The 23,022-nt window shown below is 36.3% G+C and overlaps 1 protein-coding gene and 2 long non-coding RNA genes across 13 annotated transcripts in view; 2 read left to right on the plus strand and 1 right to left on the minus strand.

Moving 5' to 3' along the window:
• Positions 1-23,022, plus strand: part of dnc (phosphodiesterase dunce) — a 352,460-nt gene that overhangs the window by 218,565 nt on the left and 110,873 nt on the right. The gene's annotated exons all lie outside the window — the stretch shown is intronic.
• Positions 7,034-8,718, minus strand: LOC138188171 (uncharacterized). The gene is made up of 3 exons (XR_011175387.1): positions 8,571-8,718; positions 7,811-7,932; positions 7,034-7,534 (listed from the first exon to the last, which is right to left on the minus strand). It is a non-coding gene; the product is annotated as an uncharacterized LOC138188171 (long non-coding RNA).
• Positions 12,955-18,275, plus strand: LOC138188172 (uncharacterized). The gene is made up of 2 exons (XR_011175388.1): positions 12,955-17,069; positions 17,101-18,275. It is a non-coding gene; the product is annotated as an uncharacterized LOC138188172 (long non-coding RNA).

The following is a 23,022-nucleotide window of genomic DNA, read 5'->3' on the forward strand; positions in this document are numbered from 1 at the left end:
TCAAGACCCTTCGAGATTGGAATTTATTTTTTGAAGTAGACGAGCATTTGAAGCTTCCTTACGAAGGTCAAGCAGCTTTCATAGTCAATGATAACGCGTCCTGATAAATGGAAGGGAATTTCGAGGAACCTTTTTGTCTGTTCGTTAAGCTCAGGTATTTTATGAATATTCGCCGAGACAAATGGGTTCATAGAAATCTATGGTCCATGAAACTTGGTGGAGCAACCAATGTTTCAAAAATATTCAAAGCGAAACAAATCCGAGGCATGTATCTAAGCTTTGATTTTCGTTTTTCCTGTTGCCGCGATGATTAATCGCTAACAGTTATCATGTTGAACATTTTCACACAGTTAGAATCCGAAGCTAGTTGACGCTAAATTATGAATTACAGTCAGTTCGTGACAGGTTGTTGCTTTTTATTTTTGTAGAGAATGTCACGACAATTCCAACGAGAGATGCACGAAAGTGATAAACGAGTAAAGCTGAATCGGAAATGGTCTGAAAGTAGTAAAAAAAAATGAAGTTATCCAGTGGACAAATTGTTTCTCTTTCTCCTGTTAACACGTGTTTTTCTTTCAACTTCGAATCGACTTAGGCTTGCGATCTTTTCTTCTTCTTCTTTTCAGCGATGTTACGCGAATCGTATCTCGAATAAAATTCCTATAAAATCAACGAAACTGGAAAGATCGTGTATAATCGTTAAACAATAAAAACATTTTCCTCAACTTTGCCTATTTGCTGAAATCTATTCCCGAAAAGGCGCGCAAAAATCGATCACGTTCACGATTAAACGTGAATCGACGATCGTAAGTGCGGATCATCTTCACTGTCTTGCTCTGTGGCTGCTCGAAATTCTCTGGAATACTATTTCCTGGAATCGTGACGCCCCGTTAGAGAAATTCCATGATATTCGTGAGCAGAATCGTTCATCAGGTTTGCTTATTTCACGATGATCCTTTAATTCTCGGAATTTCGTCGCGAATTCTAGGTCACCATATTCCGCGAACGAATGTCGTTTATTCGATTCTCTCAATTTCCGATCTCCAAGAAATATATCGTCCAGCTTCTCTCCATTTTTCGCCTGTCTCTAAATTTATTTCCTCGGTTTGGTGAATTTGTGAAATGTTCTCCCCTTATGTAAATATTATTCTTATGAAAATAGTATATTGTATACTCTGCCGCATAACATGCGTGATCATCTGATATAAAATAATATACTGTGCGCAATTTTTGTTATTAAAAATAAAAGAATACTCTGTTCTTCGAACAAAAATGTGCCACTTCTTTCGATAAGGAGAAAGAATTCTTTCTCGCGTTAAATATAATAAATCGAGCTTCTTCTTTAAGCTAAAATTTCCAACTATTGTATGGAGAAGGAAGTGGAATAGTTGTACCGATTCGTTCCTCGAAATTTGCTTCCTTTCAAGAAAAATTACTCGCTGGCTTGCGCTTTCACGTTGCAAAGTCAATCGTCGCTCCTTTGAATTCGCGAAACGTGTTACGAAAATTTCGCCAACTTCTTCTAAATTCGATATTCGCTTTGTTCTATTGAAAAAAAAGAAAAGAAAAGAAAAAAATAACGAAAGAAAAATTGTAAATAAATCAGTGGTAACTCTCAACTCGTAGATGAAAAGTACGTAGACTATTAATTTCTCTCGTTGACCTTGACATTTTCTGTAACCAGCGAGTAGAAGCGAAGTAGAATGAGGCGGTACGCGGCCAGACAACTATTTCCCTCGTGCATTCCCACTTTCATTCTTATTTAGATATTAGAATGTTCTTCTGATATCTGACCCGCAATAAATAACAGAAATAATTCCATCTTCCTTTCATTTTCAACTGGTTGATTTACTTTTATAAAATATTTTAAACATTAGTATTTTGTCCACGACAAATAGTTTCTATCTTTCTTTAATCTAATGTTGTCTGCAATCTTTTAAAAATCAATATTCTTTAATTTGCTTCCCTTTTGGAATATTTCATAGGATATTTATATTGCACATATTTTATATACAAAAATTTGTATCATATACTTTGCAGGATAATTTTTCGTTCCTTAAATTGTCGATTAAATTATTGTTCAAATATGCACTTCGTTCAATAAATCGTTAATGACAGAAGTTATACAGGTTCTTTAGAAATAAAATTTCAAAGTTGCTATAAATAATTTTCAAAAATATTGGAGTACATCGTGCCGGACTTCTATCGTCATAAATTCTCGTGGAAAAAGTTTTACAAAAATAAAAAGGATATGTCGATATTAAAATTGTTGGTAGTCCAAGGAAAATAAATTCTGTACAATCGTTAGAAATCTGTCATTCAGCTTTCTGCCATCGACTTTCACGAAATATTTCATTCACAAAACGATTGATAATTTACGTCGATCGAGAAACAAATTTGAATTTAATCATTTAAAACCGCCTTCGATTTGAACGATTCAGTTAGGATGAAAACGAAACTAGGCCTCTACTAAACTTACAAATATTTCATTAAAACTTTCATTATTAAAATTTCTACCTCGCCATTCGAGTGCTACAAACAATCGTGCGAAACGAGATCGCTGAAAATTCTAATTAACCAGCAGCAAACTTGTGAAAATTGTTATTTCGCCATTTGAGATCTCTTCGTGTGGTTAAAAGGAAAAAAGAAAAATACTCGCGTCTACGACCATTCGCGTTCCAAAAAATCTGACCAAGTAAATCTCGAGAAGAAAGCGCGAAATGAGATTGTAAGTTGTGAAAATGAAACATCAGCACTGAAGAGAGGGAGAGAGAGAGTAACTGTTGCAGTTTATGAAAGAAAATGAGAAATCGTGGATCTCGCGTTCAGATCCTTGTTCGAAGAAAGTTACTGAAATTGGAAGCTTGAAAAGGAAACTGAAGGAATGCCGGTTAATTGAATTTAATCCCAGCTGTACGTCGTACTTTCGATGAAAGAAAAATAGCGAAGATGTCGTTTTTAGAAAACTGCTTCCTTTCTCAGCTTTCCACCGTCGTCTGGATATTACTTTTCGTCGTTTTATTGGTCGATTTAACGGCGAATGTCAGCATACATTTAGCTTTCTGTGATTTTCGAAAACGCGACGAAATTTTCGTTATTCTTCTCTTATTTTCTGCTATTTTAATTCACTCGTTTTTCGAGTATACAATTTTTCAAACGCCACGGATATTAATCTTAACAATTAGGTTGTTCGCGTGTAATCTAAGGAAGAAAAGAGCGCGTTCTTTCAAATTTCGAGACAAAATCTCCCTTTTGCAGCGATTACACGAAAATTTTCGTAATGTTCCTTATTGGCAATTCACATTTTCGCTCTAAATAATTCTTCGCAAAATATTTTCAGTATTTACAAAAAAGTACCGACTCTCTTAATAATCGAATTCATCGAAAAAAGAGAAACAAATTTCTAAACTTTCCAAAGCTTCCTGCAAATCAAACGAAATATCTTCCCGATAAAAAGCAAATTGAAGCCATAGAAAAACATCTTGAAAATTCCCCTCAAAATCCATATTTTTCCAGGATAAATAATTTTAGTAAAATATGAGGAATATCTTGAACAAGATTGATGTTTTGAAATGTAAATTGAAAAGGAGCGACTCACACAACTGGAAATTGATGTTTTCGAGGATGAATAGGGTGAACGGTTAGAAGATCGATTGTCACGCGCGATTTAAGGCGTACAGCTTTTTCTTGGCCGTTCTTTTGGAATTTTTGTAGGGCGTTGAGTTTATCTCTTGACATGCTTGCGGCGAAAATTAATTAAGCAACGAGATTAATGAACACCGGGAACGTTCTTGGATTTTTCTTTCGCGCAACCCGCTTCATAGCGTGCCCCCGAAACTAATTTACTAGAAAATAAACAATATTTAAGAAGTTGAACCGTTTCAATGGAAAATCCAAGTCAGCAAGGAGAGAAAAGAGGGAAGTTTATTTCTATCGAATAGAAATTTTGTCCACTTTTTCTGATACGTGGCTCGATATTAAATGGAAAATCACCTTTGCATTTCTGAATGTGTCGTTGTTGGTTTTTTGTTGGCAACAAAAATGAAGAAAAATGATCCGAGTAATTTCAGCAGAGTTTTTTTTTTTTTGTCCATCTAACACGCGAAGAGAAAAGCAGCGTTGAATATGCACTTTATCGACTGCAATTTTATTCGCAATCGTTTCCTCAGATATATGGCAAACAAGATGATAAACGACACGATCTTTGAAACATTAAATGTCATTGCCATAAACACGCTAAAGGGTGCTAAAATATTACTTGCATTACTCAAGTACTTTTTTATGCTATTTCAATTTATGCTGTATACATTAAACACGATTGCTCTCATCAAAAATTTAACAGCATTCCATTCCACACACATAGAAATGTCTCGTTTGACTCGATAGAAACGGTAGAATTGTTCCTGATTAAATCAAGTATCCCTGGCTAAGGAGAGCGACAGTAGAATAAGTCAGACACTCGGATGATTCTCCAAACTTCTTTATAAATACAGAAAATTATTTTTAATCAGCGACGCTGGAAGGTTAAAAAGACGTAAAATGAGCTGACTTATAATTTGTAAAATCATAAATTTACTTGGAAAAATGAATTTTCTAACGCTTTCAAAGATACAGAATAAACTGGTAGCATTGTTACGTTGCAATTTCTAACTCATTAAACTTTATTAATACCGTTAGTCGAATTAATGGAAAAAGTCTGAATATCGAAGTGTTCAAAATTCACACAATTCTGGCGATTTCGAAAATCCACGACAATGGGAAAACATTATGTTCGGAAAGTATGAATATCGCATCGTTAGCAACAATTCGTGAATGTGAAATTTTATGATACAAAAATAATAATAATACAAAGTTTGGGGATGATTTGTAAGGCTGACGAACAATCGTATCGACGAGGGACCTGTCAAAAGTTGAGCCTCGCCTCGCGCGAATTTTACGAACGAAAACTGTAATGGGAGACCGAAATAGGAGGAAGAAAAGTCGATAAAAGGAACGTTGTTGGCGGAAGAGTCTCGCATCTCCTGGTCCACTCGAGTCGATTCGAACAGTTGTGTTCAATTTTTACGCCCCTCCACTCTCCTTTCTTGTTTGCTTGGATTCAACCACTCGCGAGCAAACTCTCGATCGACATTTCCGTTTGCGAAAAAAATGTGCGTTTCGATGTTATTTGTACGTTTTAAAAATCTCCTGAGATTCCGCGATTTCCTCGAAAAGAAAATTCCATTCAGACTATTTTGGAGATTTTGCAGATATATCGTACCACGATATAAACAATATTGTATTATCGATCTAAATTACGAATTATATTTATTTCATTTTTTACCAATATACCACACGAAGGTATAAATTAATTAAAAAATATTTGCATAATATCGTGCTAAGATACGAATTAACTTTTGAACGCACGTTAGCCAGACTCTCTGGTTAAAAATAATTTCCTAAAACACAATCGTACTCTTTCCAACAAAATTCACACTCTCAAATATCGATATCGCATCCCCACCGTGCGACTTAAGGCAAGATAATTGCCCGTTACCGAAAAATCTAGTTTCGCCTGGCAACTGCAACCCGCGTCACATCTCTCGAGAGATCGTGAGAGGAAGCGAGACGATGAAACGCAAAGAGAAGGAAAGAAGAGTAGAGGAGTGGGGAGAATGCTGAAATATCGTCGACTAATCAAAAATTTAATTAATAGACCGCGGGAGCCGGCTATTACTGATATTTCCTCGACTCGCTACCCCCCACCACTGTTACAAGCGTAGCTTCTATCCCCACCATTGGTCGAACTGATCGATGCCGTGGTGTTGGAGGCTGGCTGGGGCCAGTGACGTAATCAACAACCTCTAGCCCCCTGGTTTGACGTCACCGATGCCCTGAAATGCGCGTGGCCAGGTGCGTATCAGGGAATCTCTGCAGCCGCCCCTCCGTGGCTCTGTTTCGACCACTTAACTTCCGACCCCCGAGACTCGCGCTTTTTTTCCCTTCTTTCATCCTTTCTTTTTTCAATCGCCAGCCTTGCTCGCCTCGATCTCGCTCGTTCTGTGACGCGCGGCCGGCCGGCGTATGTACGTCCAGAAAAGTGGAACGTGTCACGGCACGCTAATGCGAATGAGTTAAAACTAGCCAGCCATTAGGAGGTGTTAAGATGATTATTCGGGCTGTTTTCGTAGATGCGAGGAGCTCAAGTAGGTTGGTTTAGGAATTAGTACCAGGTGGGTTTTGGTTGCAGCGTAAATACTGTAAATACGCTTCATGAATTTCTGGTAGGTTAAAGCCAGATATGCATCAGTGGTTGTTTGTGGCTGGGATGATAGCGGAAATCTCGGGATATACGTGGAAAATTTGGTTAAGAGGTTCAGGTATTAGAATGGGGAGAACTTTGGTTGCCACTAGCTTCTGATAACAGTAGTGCGGCTGCTAAAGTAATTCATGGAATCTGCTGAGTAGATGTGGTAAAATTGCTTAAGGGAGTTGGAAGTTGAAAGTGGATTTTCGAAAGATCTTTTTTCCAGCACGCTTTCGTAATCGATTTGGTCAACGAGAAGCTTAGTAGGGAGTTAATGTAGGGAGCTATGGTAGGTGACGCGAGATTACCTTGTGTTTGCTAAGCTGACGTGTTGCTTCGATAATAAAGTGGATTAAGGTTGTTTTGATATTGATGTTGTTTGTTATGTGCAGATCGTTTATTGAATGTTGATTTAGGGATTTTTATTAGACTATCGTCATGAAGTCTTTATTCTGTGTTAACACAGTTTTCTTCAATCTATATGGATTACCGTCTATAATGCTACTGTTTGTCTTGTCTAACAATATTGACGATGGTCAACAGTCGTTAATCTAGGAATTTTTTCAGCCCAGACAGACAGAAGCTGTTTGTTTTGCTTGATATACTATTAAATTTATTAACTTAAAGAGTTCTCTGGTAACATTATTTTTCTTCAATTATTACAAATTATTACAAAGAAAGGTTTTAAAATGCTCAAGCGGTATGCATCTCGCTATAGAAATCTTCTTTATCAACACTTCTCCGTTTCCTACTTTATCTTCATAGTAATATTCAAAATCATTCTTTATCGAAAGAGTGCTTCATTTACGATGTTCTTTTTACGAACGTTTTCATTGTAACTTATTTGATCGCATTTTAAGACATCTTCATTTTACTGTCTCACTGAATCTTCGTTCATTAATCAAACCAATTAAGTATTCTTATTACAGGAAGACATTAGGACAGCAAAATTTCTTGTAACAGTTCCTCAAACTATTTATGAAGTTTTATTATTTGTATTTTGCTAGTAAAGAAGTTTCTTCCTACTTATCTTGGTACAGACACCTTATTTATAAGCGAGTGAAAGAAAGACGTGATCGTCTCGAAGGCAAAACTTTTGATTTATCGTTTCGCGTGCAAACGAAATGTAGGTCGCGCTGCCTCGTTCGCTTCCTCCCCATCACTATGGGGCACCATTGTACTCTTCATTCAATAACACGCGGTTCTCTTTAGAAATTGCACGTCGAGTTCATAGTAGCTTCTTTTCTCCTAACGAAAGCAGACAATCGGGTTTAGGAAGAAGAAAATGTTTTATTTATTAATATCGATAAGAACTAAGCTAAGAAATAAGCTGCTTTTGCACGCAAATTCTTATATAATAGAGAATTTCTGCAATAATGAATTTCAGTAAACATTAAATTTCCTCGCAATATATTTATCTATTATTCAAAATTCATTTTCAATAGAAAAATATTCCGCTCTATAACAAAATGATCATTTTTAACAAAAATCATCTTAAACGCATATTTATCCTATCCCACTCACCAAAGATTCCACGAGAAATACCGTTAAGGAAGGGAACGATCTCGCCAATCGTTAACAACTATTGATTTGCCCATTAAGTGACACCAATTTATCTACTGTATCACGCGGAACGCTCCAAATTACTAGTACAATGAAAAATGGAAGACACGGTTAGCTGTTGTGACGTTGATCGTGTGACACAATTTCCTTTCATTAAAATATTATTATTCAAACGCTGCTTCAACACGCTCTACGTATATAATGCGTGTCTAATGCATGTAGGCAATGTACATGTACACTATTATACTATTCAGAAATTAAATTTATTTCCTATTATAATTTTAATTAATTGCTACAATTGTTTCGACTATTTAAAATTGATTTCAAATTAAAATGATATTACTTTCAAGTGTAGAGGACGATTATAATATCAATTTATCAATTTTGACTTCCAAAATAGCTACGAATGCTCGTAATAATCTTTTCCAATAAGAAAATCTATTTTTTAGTAATATTCTTTCGCATATATTGTATAGACATACGTATTTAAGTCTAACTGATCTTCTGAACGGTAACGTACGTGTATACGTACACATGTAGAATAAGGCACCAGTGATAAGCGTGTACGATGACGTGCAATAAAATAGTAACACGACGATAATTCGTGATGTATAGCTTGTATAATGAACGTAACGTTTCGTATGAATAAATCGTCCCTCCGTTTATTTATGTCCACGCATGAATATTTCATAAAAAGGGACCTTTTCTTGAAAATACTCACAATCCGTGACCTGTAACGTTTTCCGAAGTGACACATTGCGTTGCTTGATGCTTGCTGCATTGCTTGCATGACTTTTTATTATTACTTCGTCCCTTTGGTCGCTGGAATAGTCATTCCAGTCATCTCGATATATTCAAAGATTAGCAGAAATTATTATTTCAATTATAGAATTTAATCGGTAATTTAAGACTCTCGATTCATGTTTTTTGACTTGTATGATCACTAGCGGACGATGTGTTTACTTGTTGCATGCAATATATTGTACACGTGATATAAAGTTAACAGTGCAATAGGTAATAAGACAATTTGTTAATTACTTAACATGGATCTGTTTGACCTATGTTAAATTTTCTGTTTTACCCTATTATCACCCTTATCTTGGAAATCTTCTTTCCCTGTTTTATCGATATTGTCGATAAATATGAAATTCGATTCGAATTTTTGCTAACATTCGTATAGCCATTATTGCACTGTTATGACTCATTAATGTTTATTCATGAAACGAGGTATTAATCATGTGATTCATTCTTTGTTCCAGGTAAGTCTATATTATGGTTGCATTAAATACCGGCGTAGTTCCTTCCACGTGGTCATTTCGAGTTTACGTAAGCAGCGGTAACGGTGAGGACAAATTTTCAGTGTCAGTTATTTGAGACCAGATGCCATTGTGAATCTCTTACGGATCTAAAGAAGGAAACTTTCGAATTTCTATATTTCCAAATCATCAAAATTTTCTAAATTTCTCGATCCGCCAGACATCGACATTTTCAGTTTTTCAAATTTCTGTCCAGTCGGTATATAATGTTTCTTACGTCTCTGATTGGAACAGACTAGAAGAGAAGGAAAACGTAGAATTCGTTTTCCTCGAGTAATACGAACCGAACAAGCGCTCGTACGCCAAACTATGTTTGCCAAACTATCGTCGACCACGATCAAATCTGATTTGCACACACACGAGATATCGTGTGACTGGTTACGAAAAAAGAATCGGTTTTGTGCAACACGCGGCGAACCAACTACCTTGGCTCGTTGATTCGCGTACGAAAAACTGCGCTCTTTACTCGCGAAAATGTAATTAAAAATGTTCCTTGTTTTGGACACCAATTCACGGCCTGCTTTTATTAAATATTCGAACAGAATGTATTTCTATTGAAAGATTATTTGACATACGATATCGTTAAAACGGACTTCTTTGATATAAATTTTTATACATAATTTTGAGAAATAGGAATAGTAAAATGCAAATTAAATACAAATGGTAAAATGGAAAATAATAAATTGAGAATATGGTTGGTGACATAGTGCAGAGGATAATCGAAAGGAGAGAAACAGAAGTATTTTTGAAATTCTTGATTCTTTTATTCTATCGTGACACGAAACGTAAAAATACAATTTTACGGAGAAATCGTTTGTATCATTGGCGTGTTCTAAAGATATTTCAAAATCGATAGGTGGCCATGAATAGATAATCGACGACGTTAATGGTAGGAAGATGTTTAACTATGATAATTTCAATTTAATATGTATAAAGATATACATCGTATTTTGTTTCAATTCTGAAATTCATCAAAATCTTATTGAGACAAAATTCTATTAATTGTACATAAACATCGTTAATTATTAACACTTGATAATAATTACGATAACAGTTTAAAAATTAATTATACCAAAAACATTATAAAATAATAAAACAATAAGCATACATATAAAGATAAATAAATATAAGAAGATAAGTAATATTAGGAAATTAGAAACGAATGCTTGGCAAGACCAGGGCGCTTCGATCGACAGATACGGGCCTGGTGCCTCGCATTTAAAGCGCGCGAAGATATCGCAAGACAATCGATTTCTTTCCTTCTCACTCTCGCTGACAAATTCTCGACAGTTTCGCTTCGAGCCACCTCTTAGTTTGTCCTCGTCCTCGCGTCGACAGTGCCTCGTAACTCGTAAGTCATAATGCAGATTGATCTACTTTCGTTTCGAAATCGAGCGACCGACAATTACGATCATCCAAACGTGAACACGCATCTTCTTGCTAAAGTTCATCTCGCTTGCGATTAGCATTTTCCTCGTGCATATTCAGAGTGCAACAGTTATCGCGCGAATATAAAATGAATATCATGTTCCGGCAACTTTTTTGAGAATTATGTTCGCGGAAGTTTTAGATAGTCCGAGATTGTCGTTTCATTTGAGGTGGAAAAGTAGATTCTACGAGTGGAGTGAGTGCAGTGAAGTAAAAATATCTCGAACGATGACAGTAGCGTTGTGACGAATGACTGTGGTGAATAATTGTTTTTCGAGGAGACTTTACGAATATGTTGGAAGTTATGATTGAAATGAATAATCGAGGTAACAGAAATATCGAATTTCTCAATCGAGTGGAAAATTTGGAACCTAACCTTCATCTTATTGTCAGGCTACTTGCCATTATTAGAAATTTTTATGGTTATGAACGAGGTTAGTTTGCTGGAATATTAAAAATAATGGCGAAGACAGTAAATCTTAGAATTAGTTGATGAATTTAATCTTCACTTTAGATTAGAAAAAAGGTGAAGATTAATATTTGTGGAACTTTGTAGCTATAAAACTAACCAAAAAGATAATAATAAGAATAGTCGTAAGAAATGTTGTAAAAGTAAGAAAAATATGATAATTATAATCGTAGTACGTCCAAATTTTCCATTTTTACTGAATATTTGCGATCCTTCGAATACTTCGATTCGATGCAGCATTTTTAAAAATTAAAGGGACGTTAAATTAACGGGTTATTAGCAAAGTACACGGTATAGAGCACGTGGGTATAAGATTGATCGGCTCTTTGAAAATTATTACATTAACATTGTTAATTTGCAAAAAACTTTGTTTTACCATTATACGTAATTCGACTTAAATTTTCATTGAAGAAGAAATTAATAATAAACCCAATGCAAATTATATTTATCGATTTCCCATCTCTATATAAATATTTGATTTCCAGTTTTTATCAGGGCATAATTATAACGCACGTAAAGTTTTTATTCGCATCGTTACTTATTATTCATTATTAACGTAATGCACAAACGGAGACAATTTAATATCGTCTTAAATGTTTATATAATATTAACGCATTTTGTTAATAACCCTCGTGACCATTTTACCAAACGACCCATGTAACATCAAATTAATTCGAGATATCCGAGTATCAGTGAAAATGATCGTTAAACCTTCGCGAAACTTGCCATTAATATTATCGAGATAAAATAAAGGAAAGAGGATATAGAAACAGAAAGTCTTGTTAGAAATTGAGAAATACCGAGGAACATTTAATTAAACTTATCGTAACAGGTATATCACTTAATCGGTTAATCAAAATTCAAGGGACAATATAATCCTCAAAAATATGGAAAATAACCAGAAAGTAATAAAAATTATAGCGAATGGCGATGCTGGTAAACATTCGATAGATTAGAAGATAATTGTATAATACTTGTTACGTTACAGAATGATCAAATAATATTCGATACTTTGGGAAATAATTAAACGATATTTAATAGATTAAACAAACCTTCCTTTAGCCACGTGTTCATAAAAACATAAATTTGCATAAATCACCATAGTCCAGTTATTAATTGATTCGCTCAAAACTACACACACACACACACACACACACACAAACAATAAGGAAACTAATTTCGATTGAAAGCACGTCATCGTACTTTTTAATTAACAATTTCGACGATAGCGTAAGAGATCGAAAGAAAGACTGAAAAGTTGCAACGATCGATCGCTGCAAAGTAGAACGGTCGTCGGTGGAATCGTAGAAAGTCGAGAGCAGAAAGATAAGCTTGGTTTCCGGCGTCGAGGCGTGCAACAAGAGGCGCGTGTGCTTGCGCCGGAGGTTGCGTCGCGGCGCCTAGCGTCGCGTGATCATGAACGCGTGTCGTATGCGCTTAGTTCGCCTCGATTCACGTGTTGGTGCGGTCGTGAAACGTGTTCTCGCCATTTCCGTTCTCTACCCATTCCAATTGTTCACTCGCGCGCTGTCCTTTGTCTATTGACACACAAGTTGCAATTCTCTTAACTGTAAATTTTACATTTCCAAATTTTCGCGTCCTTTGCAATTTTTAAATAAGGACTCGACTGATCTTCGTTTTTACCAGGTTTCCCTCTCAACGTACCGTTTCATTTAATTGTTTGCACATGTTGGCGATATTTTTCAGATTCTTTTTTCAACCTTTCAAATCGATTTTGATTATTTTTCGAAAATTTTGGAAACGCAGTTGAGACTGTTTCTCCTAGATTGCGCATATTTTCGAAATTCGTTTTCAATTTGCTTCAATTGTTTCCCTTTTATTATTCTCATCTTAAAGTGGAAATCCTTCTTCTTTAAGAGCTGTGAGTATTTTCGAAATTCTTTCGTCGCTTTCTTTCTGTATGGGTTTTCTAAACTAAATTTCGAGTTCTTTGCCCACATAGATTTTCTGACGTTGGATTCCTCTTTTAATAATTTACATGTCACAATCCGGACCTTCGAAAGTTTGTATTTTATTTCAACTTTCCCAATTTATCAAACTAAGTCGGCAATTCTATACGAATCAAAATTTTCTTCCGCTAAATTGAAAGGTGCGAAAAAGAGGCAGATCTTGCGAATATCTTCGCTAATTAATTAACAAGAAGATATTATAAATTAATAATTAAAAAATCTTCGATAACTGATCAGTAAAATGTAAAAAGTGGTAGATAGGCAATATGATATGAAAATGTGTATTCAGATAGTTATGTGAGTCGAATATTGAGTTTCTGTTCAATTAGTGAAACAAGTATACATTGCGTAACGTGATGATGACCAGTCGTCGTAAACGAGATTGTAACAAAAAATTCTTTGTGCTCTGACGTAATACTGACGTTTACTTTCGCTCTGGTAATTTATTACCATACGCTAAGACTCGTTAGAATCGATTTCATTGTTCTCTTCTACAAATATATTCGTTGGTTCGTTTTTTCCGATTATAATAAATATGATTCATTTTTCATTCTGACTAGACAGATATGGAAAATAGTTAATGCGTTATCGTCGGAGAATTAAAATTCTCGTCTAGCGCAGTAATGAAATTTTAATGCGATAATTAACGATTTTCTCAACGCTGATATCTCACGTGACTCGGAAATATTTTTCTTTTCGCTGTGCATCGCTGTTAGAACGATCGCAAACAAAGAGGATACGTTACTGCACATTATTTTTTCAAATATTTTTTGTTACGTACAACAGAATAAATAAAAAATAGCTGACCAATAAAAATTGAATTTTCTACGAAAATTTCCACCACGATTTTAAACACGCGACCTCACTTCACAAAGGCAGGCAAATTAAAATAAAAGAAACCTTTTGTTCATTTCCGGCTGGAAACGCAAAATATCGGGAATATTTGATTTTTAGAACATCGTAACTAACCTTCTGATTGTCACTGGACAATAACTTCTCGTACGTCAAATTATCGGAGATCGCATCCGCTAAAAATGATCCAATCGGACCCGTTGCAGATGCAAGGACCAGTTTATATAAAAAATAATACAGAACATTTCGACTAGAATTCGAAACACGTGGAATCACTTTGCCAATATAGAAATACCAAAACAACGATTCCGCGATTCATTGTTTCAATGAACAAACGATATATCGAGGCTGTGTAAAATAAAATAGAAAAAGAGGGGGAGATTTTTAATTGAGATTCAAAGCGCGTAAAATCGTTCTACGTTGGTAAACTAAAAAAAGATTAGAGAAAGGATCTTTTATCCATACTGTAACAAGTCATTTCAGTATTCGTTATTTCAAACAATGGACGAAATTTGAAACGAAAGATATAAATCACGGTATACCAGACACGAAATCATCTTAGCAAACTAAATGAAAATAACAAATTCTTTTGTGTATATTTTCAATGAAAACATCAATTATTGAGAACATTCGTCTCTCTATCTCGTTAACGTTTCCGTGAAAATGTTCCATGAAACTGGATCGCGAATCGACGAGCCCTCGTTTCTGCTCGTAAATTTGCAACCATATAAACAGTTCGCGGCTTGATCGGATGTTTATCAGCCCGACGTTAATTTTGCTTGAGTGTGGTTCACGTGAACGAGAGAGGAAGGTCGTGGCCACGAGCCTGGTCGTTTTATCAAACGCTCGTTAAGTTCATTGAAAATTCAGCCGCTTACACCGTTCGCTACAGAGAGGCGAATCTACGATCGACGACGAAACGACGATTCTTGTTTTACCGAGATCTTGCAATTTTAATTATATCTTCGTTAGGTATGAAATTATTCTTTCCGACGTTTTCGAATTCAATTATATTTTTCCAGCTTATTAAACAAATTATCGTCGCAGTTTCTACGAAATACGAAAAACAAGTCTACGATAGTACGAATAATTTTCCGCTTCAATTATCTGTGTTCGCTCAAACGGTTTTTACTTGCAAAAAAGTGGAGTAAAATTGAAATATAAAAATTGAAGAATCGTAACAGGGTTAGATCCACACCCTTTTAGTGTCTCCTGCAAGTCTCTTAAAAACCTACCATTTTCATTCTTTTTCCCCATCGTCCCAGTTCTTCTCTTCGTTATCTATCCTTGCAAAGAGATAAAGAGAGAGAGAGAGAGAAAGAGAAAGAGAGCCACTGAAACTAGATCGATCCAGCAACCCCTGAAATCGATAACCCACGCACGATTCCAGTCTTCCACGCTAGACAACCCGTTTTCACCCGGGTACTTGTTGAGCGTGGAATTCCAATTCTCGTAATGGATTCCATCGATCGCCGGGAATATCGAGGGACCCATTGAAAAATCCCTGTCGCAGTTGACCACCGTTTCTCGCTCTCTGCACGCGAATTTAGAATGAAGGGCTTCATATTCGGCGGTTGCGGTGGGTTGCAAGGTGCACCGATGATGCACTCCAGCTACGCGACTGCCTTTTTAAGCAAATCATAGGGGGAGTTTGCACGGGTCGAAGCGAAATGTGCGAGTTGCCGAAGAAATCGATGGGGAGGGGTATGAATTTTGTATGAGCTCGCAGAGAGCAATGTTAGTTGCGTCTTGTGACATGCGACGTTTGACGTACTGTAGTGGGTTAGACGAAAAATGTCGTTCGATTTACAGAGATTTTTATTTTTTTTTTCTTTTTTTCGATATTACAGATACGTCGATTTGACGATATTTTTAACATTTTAGATATCTCTCGTAGATATTTGTATTTTGTTATTTGCTCTGTTATTTGTATTTACTCTGGTTTAGTTATTTACGTTTGGGATTATTCGTAATAGTTCGGTGGATGCGAGAGAATTGGTTCGAACTTATCGGAATAATAGAAAGCTCGTAGAAGGCAACGTATTATTTCTGTTTGATTTTCGATAATAGAACTCGCGGTTCTACACTCGCGTGCAACTGAAAGCCTTCGAAAACGCAAATTTCTATACCCGTGTCTGGGACGAAAAGTGCGGAAAAATTAAAGCCACAGGCGAGTGCTTCACAAATATTAATACTCTGTCTGAGATATCCAGCGTCGAAAACTCTCCGGCAAAAAGGATGACGTCATGCGATTACGTTTGCACCGGATACTTACGGTCAATATTTAGCGATCGAGTCACGGTTCGTTTAAGCCTAGAACAAAGAATGTTCGCCGAATGCCGAGGCTAATTTAAAAGAACCCGCGGCCCCGTGCACGCGATTTAATCGTCCACGATTGATCGACGACAATTGGAAGAAACCTATTGAATTGTGCGGAGAACAAGAATCGATGAGTTTCATCGTGAATTTACAAGTGGAAGATTGATATCCTCCGTTCTTCAAGATGCTCTGAAAGATTCTCTCGGCATGCGTTTCATTTCTAGGAAAAATTAGAAAATAAGTAGGTTATCGATGCACTATCGTGTTTTTCCAAGCCTAACGAAACAAATTGAAATTTGTTTCATCCATTGAATACTACGCCAAGTACAGTAGACTATTCTTTGTTCGAACTAACAGGAAGACAAAACTGTTCGAATAAAGGAATTTTCGGACAGTGGAAGAGTCGCTTATCCGATATGAAATTTCGTTTGTTCAAATTGATACGGATTAAGATGAATGGGGGAATTTTTAAATTAAATTTATATAATTTATAATTAAAAACGAAGATACTACGCTGCTCTCTCGTGATGCATGGAATATGCATCTGTCGTTCGATCTTCCCATCGAATCACGTGCAAACAGTTAATCGAGAAAGTTGAGCGTGGCTTTCTCAGATTTGCACCCTTTAATCCTCGGACTACCGACGCGCAGTCTCGTAATGGGTCGTTTTGGATTCACTTGGTACGCTCCTCGTTTTCGTACCACTTTCGTATGTGATTCTCTGCATACGTAATGCAATATTTCCAATTCCAATAATAATGGCTTTATTGAAAGACTATATGGGAATAGAAATGAGTAGCTTTTTACTTATTATTTTTCGATAAATCGTAGATACGAATAAATTAAGAAAGAAACATAAACGAACAGTATTTATTCTGCACAGTTATAATATAACAGATACAGTGTAAATACATAGATCCTGCTACAATGTAAATACAATGATCTTCGATTGATCAACGATACATGACGTTGGCAAATATCACATTGGGTCAATATAATCCCGTGATGGTAAAACTGGGTCAGAAAATTGCCCTTACGAATCTCCATTATATTGCAATCGTGAATAAAATTAATACGCGTACTTTTAAATCAAGGAGAACTGCCGCCTATTCGATGTTCTTACTTAAGCTGATCAATAGCTTTATTAGTTGGCCGCAACTTCTGTCGTTGATACATTTTTATGCCCACTCAAGGTCGCCGAGTTGTGTGCGTTCTTTTCATTCGATTTATTACTTGACAAGAGTATTAGGCAACTTCGATCTCTTTCACCCAGTCTGTATTACAGCGAACATCTTCCATGTACGTTCAAACTTCTTTTGCCACAATTTTCGTACAATTTTCGTGTAACGTAACACGTCTTCAGATACCTATCTTTCTACGCTAGTTTCCCATTTAGAAGAATTTTTCCGCTAAACTATAATAATTTTCTCAACGTAAGTAACAACATAGAGTTACGTTCCTTTTGTACTTTGAACCATCGATGACCAATTTTCCAATGGCGCGAGTGCTTGGACACGAGGAACCACCTCTCCGTTACCATTTTCGTTTGCTGTTTCCATTTGTATAAAATCGTCGTTATTATCGCCTTTATCGCGACGAAACCATTGCATTGCATCAGTATATGTACGGTTTCTGCACTGTTGCCAGCATCTGAGAGCAATCTACGTGCTTTAGATAACTTTCAATATCGCGTTCTTGGTTTCTAATCCGTCCGCGATCCTCGTGGCTTTTCCAACATTTTTCGCTAATTCCGTCGCATTTGCGATATTTTGTTTAAAAAAAGAAAAAAGAGAACACACTGTATACGAACCACGATGGAATATTTGAAACGGAAAAAGGCACTCGTTACTGGGAAATATTATATTCGGATAAAGTAGGCTCTACTGTACCGTACGTTACATTTCTCGTGCTTTTTGGAATTTTAAATGTGCTATTAAATGCAGAAAAATTCACAGTCCAGTTGTCAACAGTCGATCAGATCACGTGGTTTCTTTCTTCCGTACGATAAATTATTCCGGCGAAAAAATTGTCGCTAATTTGGATCCCTTGCCAAAAAAAGGAAAAAAGAAAAATGTTCGAAAAAAGAAACTGTTCGATCTAACTTTAAAAATCGTATCCCCAGAGGAATCAGATCAGTGTTCCATGTGCAACGCATCGTTTGAAACATATCGAAGCAATACGCGAACACGACTGGAACGTATTATGACAAAATTACGATATAATATTTCGAGATAAATCGAGAGTTCAATCGTAAAGAACGAACCACAATAGTCTGGATAAGATGAAGACACGCTTAATTAACACATACGTGCAATAATGTGCGCACTGGAAAATATCATTGAAAATGTGGCATCTGCAATGTGATACTATCAATCAGCCACATCGTCTCGCATAGTCGTAAAGCGCCCTATGTGCAACGCAGACAGGAAAAAGCATAACGTCGACGATAATCTTAAGTACATACTCACGTTGATCTCGTTCCAACAAAAGATTATTCACTGACTAAGTCGTCGATAAACGGCTTTAAATAAAATAAACAATAAGAATAACCGTTACGAGGAAAGATTATCAGTATAAAAATATCGCAGACATTTCTCCAGCAATTAGAGTCTCGTGAAAATCTTATTTATTATATCTCGATAGTTTACTCGATAGAAAGCAATTTTGACGCTTTTGTTTATTTACGTGTAGCACTGTGTTGTATCCTGCGTATTATTATTATTATTATTTTAATTATTATTATTATTATTAGTTGTGCGCCGACTAAAAGGCTGGTTTTCCAGAGATGAGAACTAAAAATGAAACAAAAGGAACATTTCAACTCGTTCTCATTCTTCTCGTTCGTAAGTCCGATTTAATTATGTTAAAAAACAGTTCTCCGCTTCTACCGCGAAAAACGTACTTTTTCGCAGCCGTATCGCGTTCTTCGCAAGGATGCGATTTCTTTCTACATTTCTTGTAATTCGTTTTTGTTTATGAATCGTAACGGTTCGCGGATTTAAGAGTCGTACGCAGTTTCTCGCGTTTCTGTGTTAGATCGCACCTCGCCGTGTAACTACCTGCTGTCGGCGATCGTTGATTTTGTCCCGTCGAAGACACAAGTAATCACGGTGATCTCCTCGCGTCGCAGTTCGAACGTTTCAGGAATAAGGTGAAGAAATTGAACTTCGTATAAGACGATGGAAATTTTATTGTATAAATGCAACAGAGTGACAAAGTGTTACAACAGAATAATGTGTTGAGCGCTAATTTAGGAGGGTTTTTATATGAAGGTTTTAGTCCCTTTGGAGGGGCTATCGTCGGATGTATATCAGAGGCGGCTGTTTATTCAGTTGCTGTTTTGTTATTCTTTCGATAGCTGTGGCATGCAGGATGTCTCGTCTACTTTATTACTGTCTCTGAGCGGGTGGCCTCTCTTGAGCGTGTGACAATTTCGACGCGTCGTCAGTTCATCGATAACAGCGAAGAAATATCCAAATTCAGTAATAGATATAACATAAGAATCAGCAACCACCAAAATCCACTAGTTACTCGATTACTTGACCCGGTGGATCAGATCCACCCACTAAAAAGACATTACCCTGTAGATTTAAACATTAGATTCAGCTAGAATCAAACGTACGATAATATTTATTATTCGTGTTATAGTACCATGCCAGAATAATTTACTTATAATTCTCAATGAGAATTGATTGTAAACTCTCAAATAAATAAAAAAAAAAAAAAATAAAAATTGTTGACAGTAGTGCCGCAACAATCGCTCTCGTCGTACTCCTTAACCCCTCAGCGATAACCTCCATACGTTGCAGAGACTGTCGTTTCTTCGCACTGCATCGGCGTCGTCTACACCGTATGAATTCAGTCCTTTTCTTACTTTGTCTTTTCTCTCCTCTGTGATCCGTACATTTGCAAACATGCACATTTCGTGGAATTTTATAAATTACTTGAATAAAAATTAGCATATTTTTCTGAAAGTACGGGATTAATCAGAGAGGCGCTATTGTTTGTTTCCTGGATATCGTTGCTCTTCGTGAACATTTTCGAGCTTTTCCGGGCCTACATTTTATGGAATTTTAGAACTGGGAAAAAAGAGAAGAACCCAATTTCGCTGGAAATATACGAGATTGATAAAAATAATAAATTAGAAAATGTCTGTAGATTAGAGAGACGCCATTGGTCGTCTTTATAAATATCTCGTTTCTTGAACGTCACGTTTCATGGAATTTTGGAATTACCAAAATAGTGCGATGTAACGTGCCAGTGACTACGAGAAAGTGTCTCACTCGAGTGGAATATTTTTCATGCCAAAATTCGTTGCATATCATTGTGACGTAGATTGATAAAATATAAAATAAATTAGAAACTCGATTTCTTCAAGTTTTAGATTTACATCGTCTTCCTAATTATCGGCACATATTCTCCTGAAAATACCAGCTTATTTAGAAGGATTATTTCCTGTTCTATTATCTTCTTTGTGGAGATTTCGATCCGAATGGGCCAAGAATCGTCTCTGGAAGCGTCTCTGAGCGCGTAATCGACTGCGCAGAGGGTGTCTGATGCTTCTTTGTAGGTGTCTTGTTAATAATAGCACGGGAGAAATGTCACGGACGGTGACATTCCTATTGTGCAGGCCAATATACAGGAATCAGCTTATATCCTACACGAACGCCTCGACTGGTCAAATCGTTCGTCCGTCAGATCGAGGTTCATGGTGATTCGTGATCTTACAATAGTTCGATCGAACGATCTAATATTTTTAGAATTCGTAAATTTAATCGCTATTGCTATTATCGTTAAATAATTGTTGTTATTTCTATACTCAGAGGTAGGATCACAATAGTCATTATTTTATCGAATGGATAAATCTATCACACCGTTGTGAGCCAAAGAAACCTTTATTGCACGCGCTCACAAAAACTAGGGATAAGAACAAAAAGGCATCTTCAGTCTATCGATTAAATCTATCGATTGTAATTAGGATTATCTTCTAGTTACTATTTCTTATAACTAACGCATCTGCATATGGATGGCGAGCACGAACTCACCTTGTCGTTTTCAACAATAATAAACTCATAAATTTTTATTTGTTGCATGAAATGTACACAAACGTGCGCCTACACTATCTTACTGATAATTATTATTGGATCATCGTGATACAAGTTTCGTAGTCGCATTCAGTGTGTACAGCTATTGTATTCTGTTGTATGACAGCATAATACTATAGTGTGGCGCTATAGTACACCCAAATTATTGCACGTCGTTTTATATTAATTTATTACGCGAGTACTATGTTATATTCTCTAGTATTTTTTCTACCGTGTTCTTCGGTGTTATATGTTGCTTCGACGTACTTTATTTTACTGCTTTAGTATTTTATTTTACTACTCCATCCCCTTTCCTACTTTTCTCTACTCTGTTTTCTTTTCACTATCCTACTATCTTGCTACAGAACAAAAGATTACCTCGTCGGTCGTTTCAACGTAGACACAGAGTATATAGATACATATGAAAGTATATAGGTAGAGAATCGACAACCATAAGCACGTGTCCTTCGCGGTTTCCTGCGGTTTTTCAATGGAGAGAATGAAAAACGCGGACACGCGTTTCCTTCGCTGTCGTCAGATATCAAACAATAAATACTGTTCTTGAATCATATCGAACAGTTCTTGTTCTAAATCCGGCGAATAAATGGATCGCGTTATCAAGTTGTCTTTATTTCCTTCGTATCTCTTTTCTCGAACCATTTAGGCAAAGTAGAATCGAAGCCACGGGATCGTTAAAATTATTTCCCATTTCGAAATTTTACTTCTAAAAATTGCTCGCATTTCGACATTTCGATCAGTTTTCGAAGAAAGAATTCGGGAATTAAAATAGATCGAAGATTCGACTTGAAAAATGATTAAAGTTGAATTTCCTCCGTGAATCGCTTCGCGTTTCTAATTTAGAGAAAAAAAGAATACGTAATTGGAATTCATTCTCAGGTTTTCGTCAATTTTAAAATCGCTCTGCCTTCCTTTTAACACACGTTACGATACAAATGAAATTTTCATCTAACGCTTGAATTTCATTGGAACGACGATTAAATACGTCAGCGATAGATGAAATAATATTACGAGGTGAAATATAACGCGAAAAAGCATATGGCGAGAGAATGGTTTTTTAATTCCACGAATTTCGTTGAAGCACACTCGACAGGATCGTCCTCGTAATAAAAGTTCATTAAAATCTGCAAATTCCGGCGGCACTGTTCTCTGCGAGACGATCGCATCGTGTTAGTCGATTATTTGGAAAATATATTTTCCTAGCGTGGACCTTTCCCTCCTAATTGGAGGCACCTTATTCCCGGTTACGTAACAATCAACGTTCTGCATTAATTACAATAATTCGTGCGTCCTTAATGGGGACTGCGCAAGACCCTGTGAAATGAATTTTATAGAAATACGCAGCGCTCGTGTTGCGGATTTTCTGGACGAAGAATTAGACCGTCGTTTATTCTTAAAATCGCGAGGACCGAAGAAATTTTCGAGATCATCAAATATGCATTCTTGATAGGTATGTCCGATGGAAGAAGAATTTTTGCGTGTTTTCGTGAAACTGACAGAGATGTTTCAGAGCAAACATTTGTCATGAAGAATCGCACGAAAGGATGTTAACTTTCGGTCCGGAAAGAGGAAATAGCTCGACATGTGTTTGTCGAAGGCAAACGTGAGAGGGAAATCGTGAGCTGTAAAATTCAGTCTTCTATTCCGACGAATTTCACATATAAGGTCGATAATACCATAAAATGCTTAATCTTTAACAATAACGGCCAAGACATAT

Source organism: Bombus flavifrons, chromosome 16 (genome assembly GCF_040668555.2).
Source record: "Bombus flavifrons isolate JBK064 chromosome 16, iyBomFlav1_principal, whole genome shotgun sequence".
Taxonomy (NCBI): Eukaryota; Metazoa; Arthropoda; class Insecta; order Hymenoptera; family Apidae; genus Bombus; species Bombus flavifrons.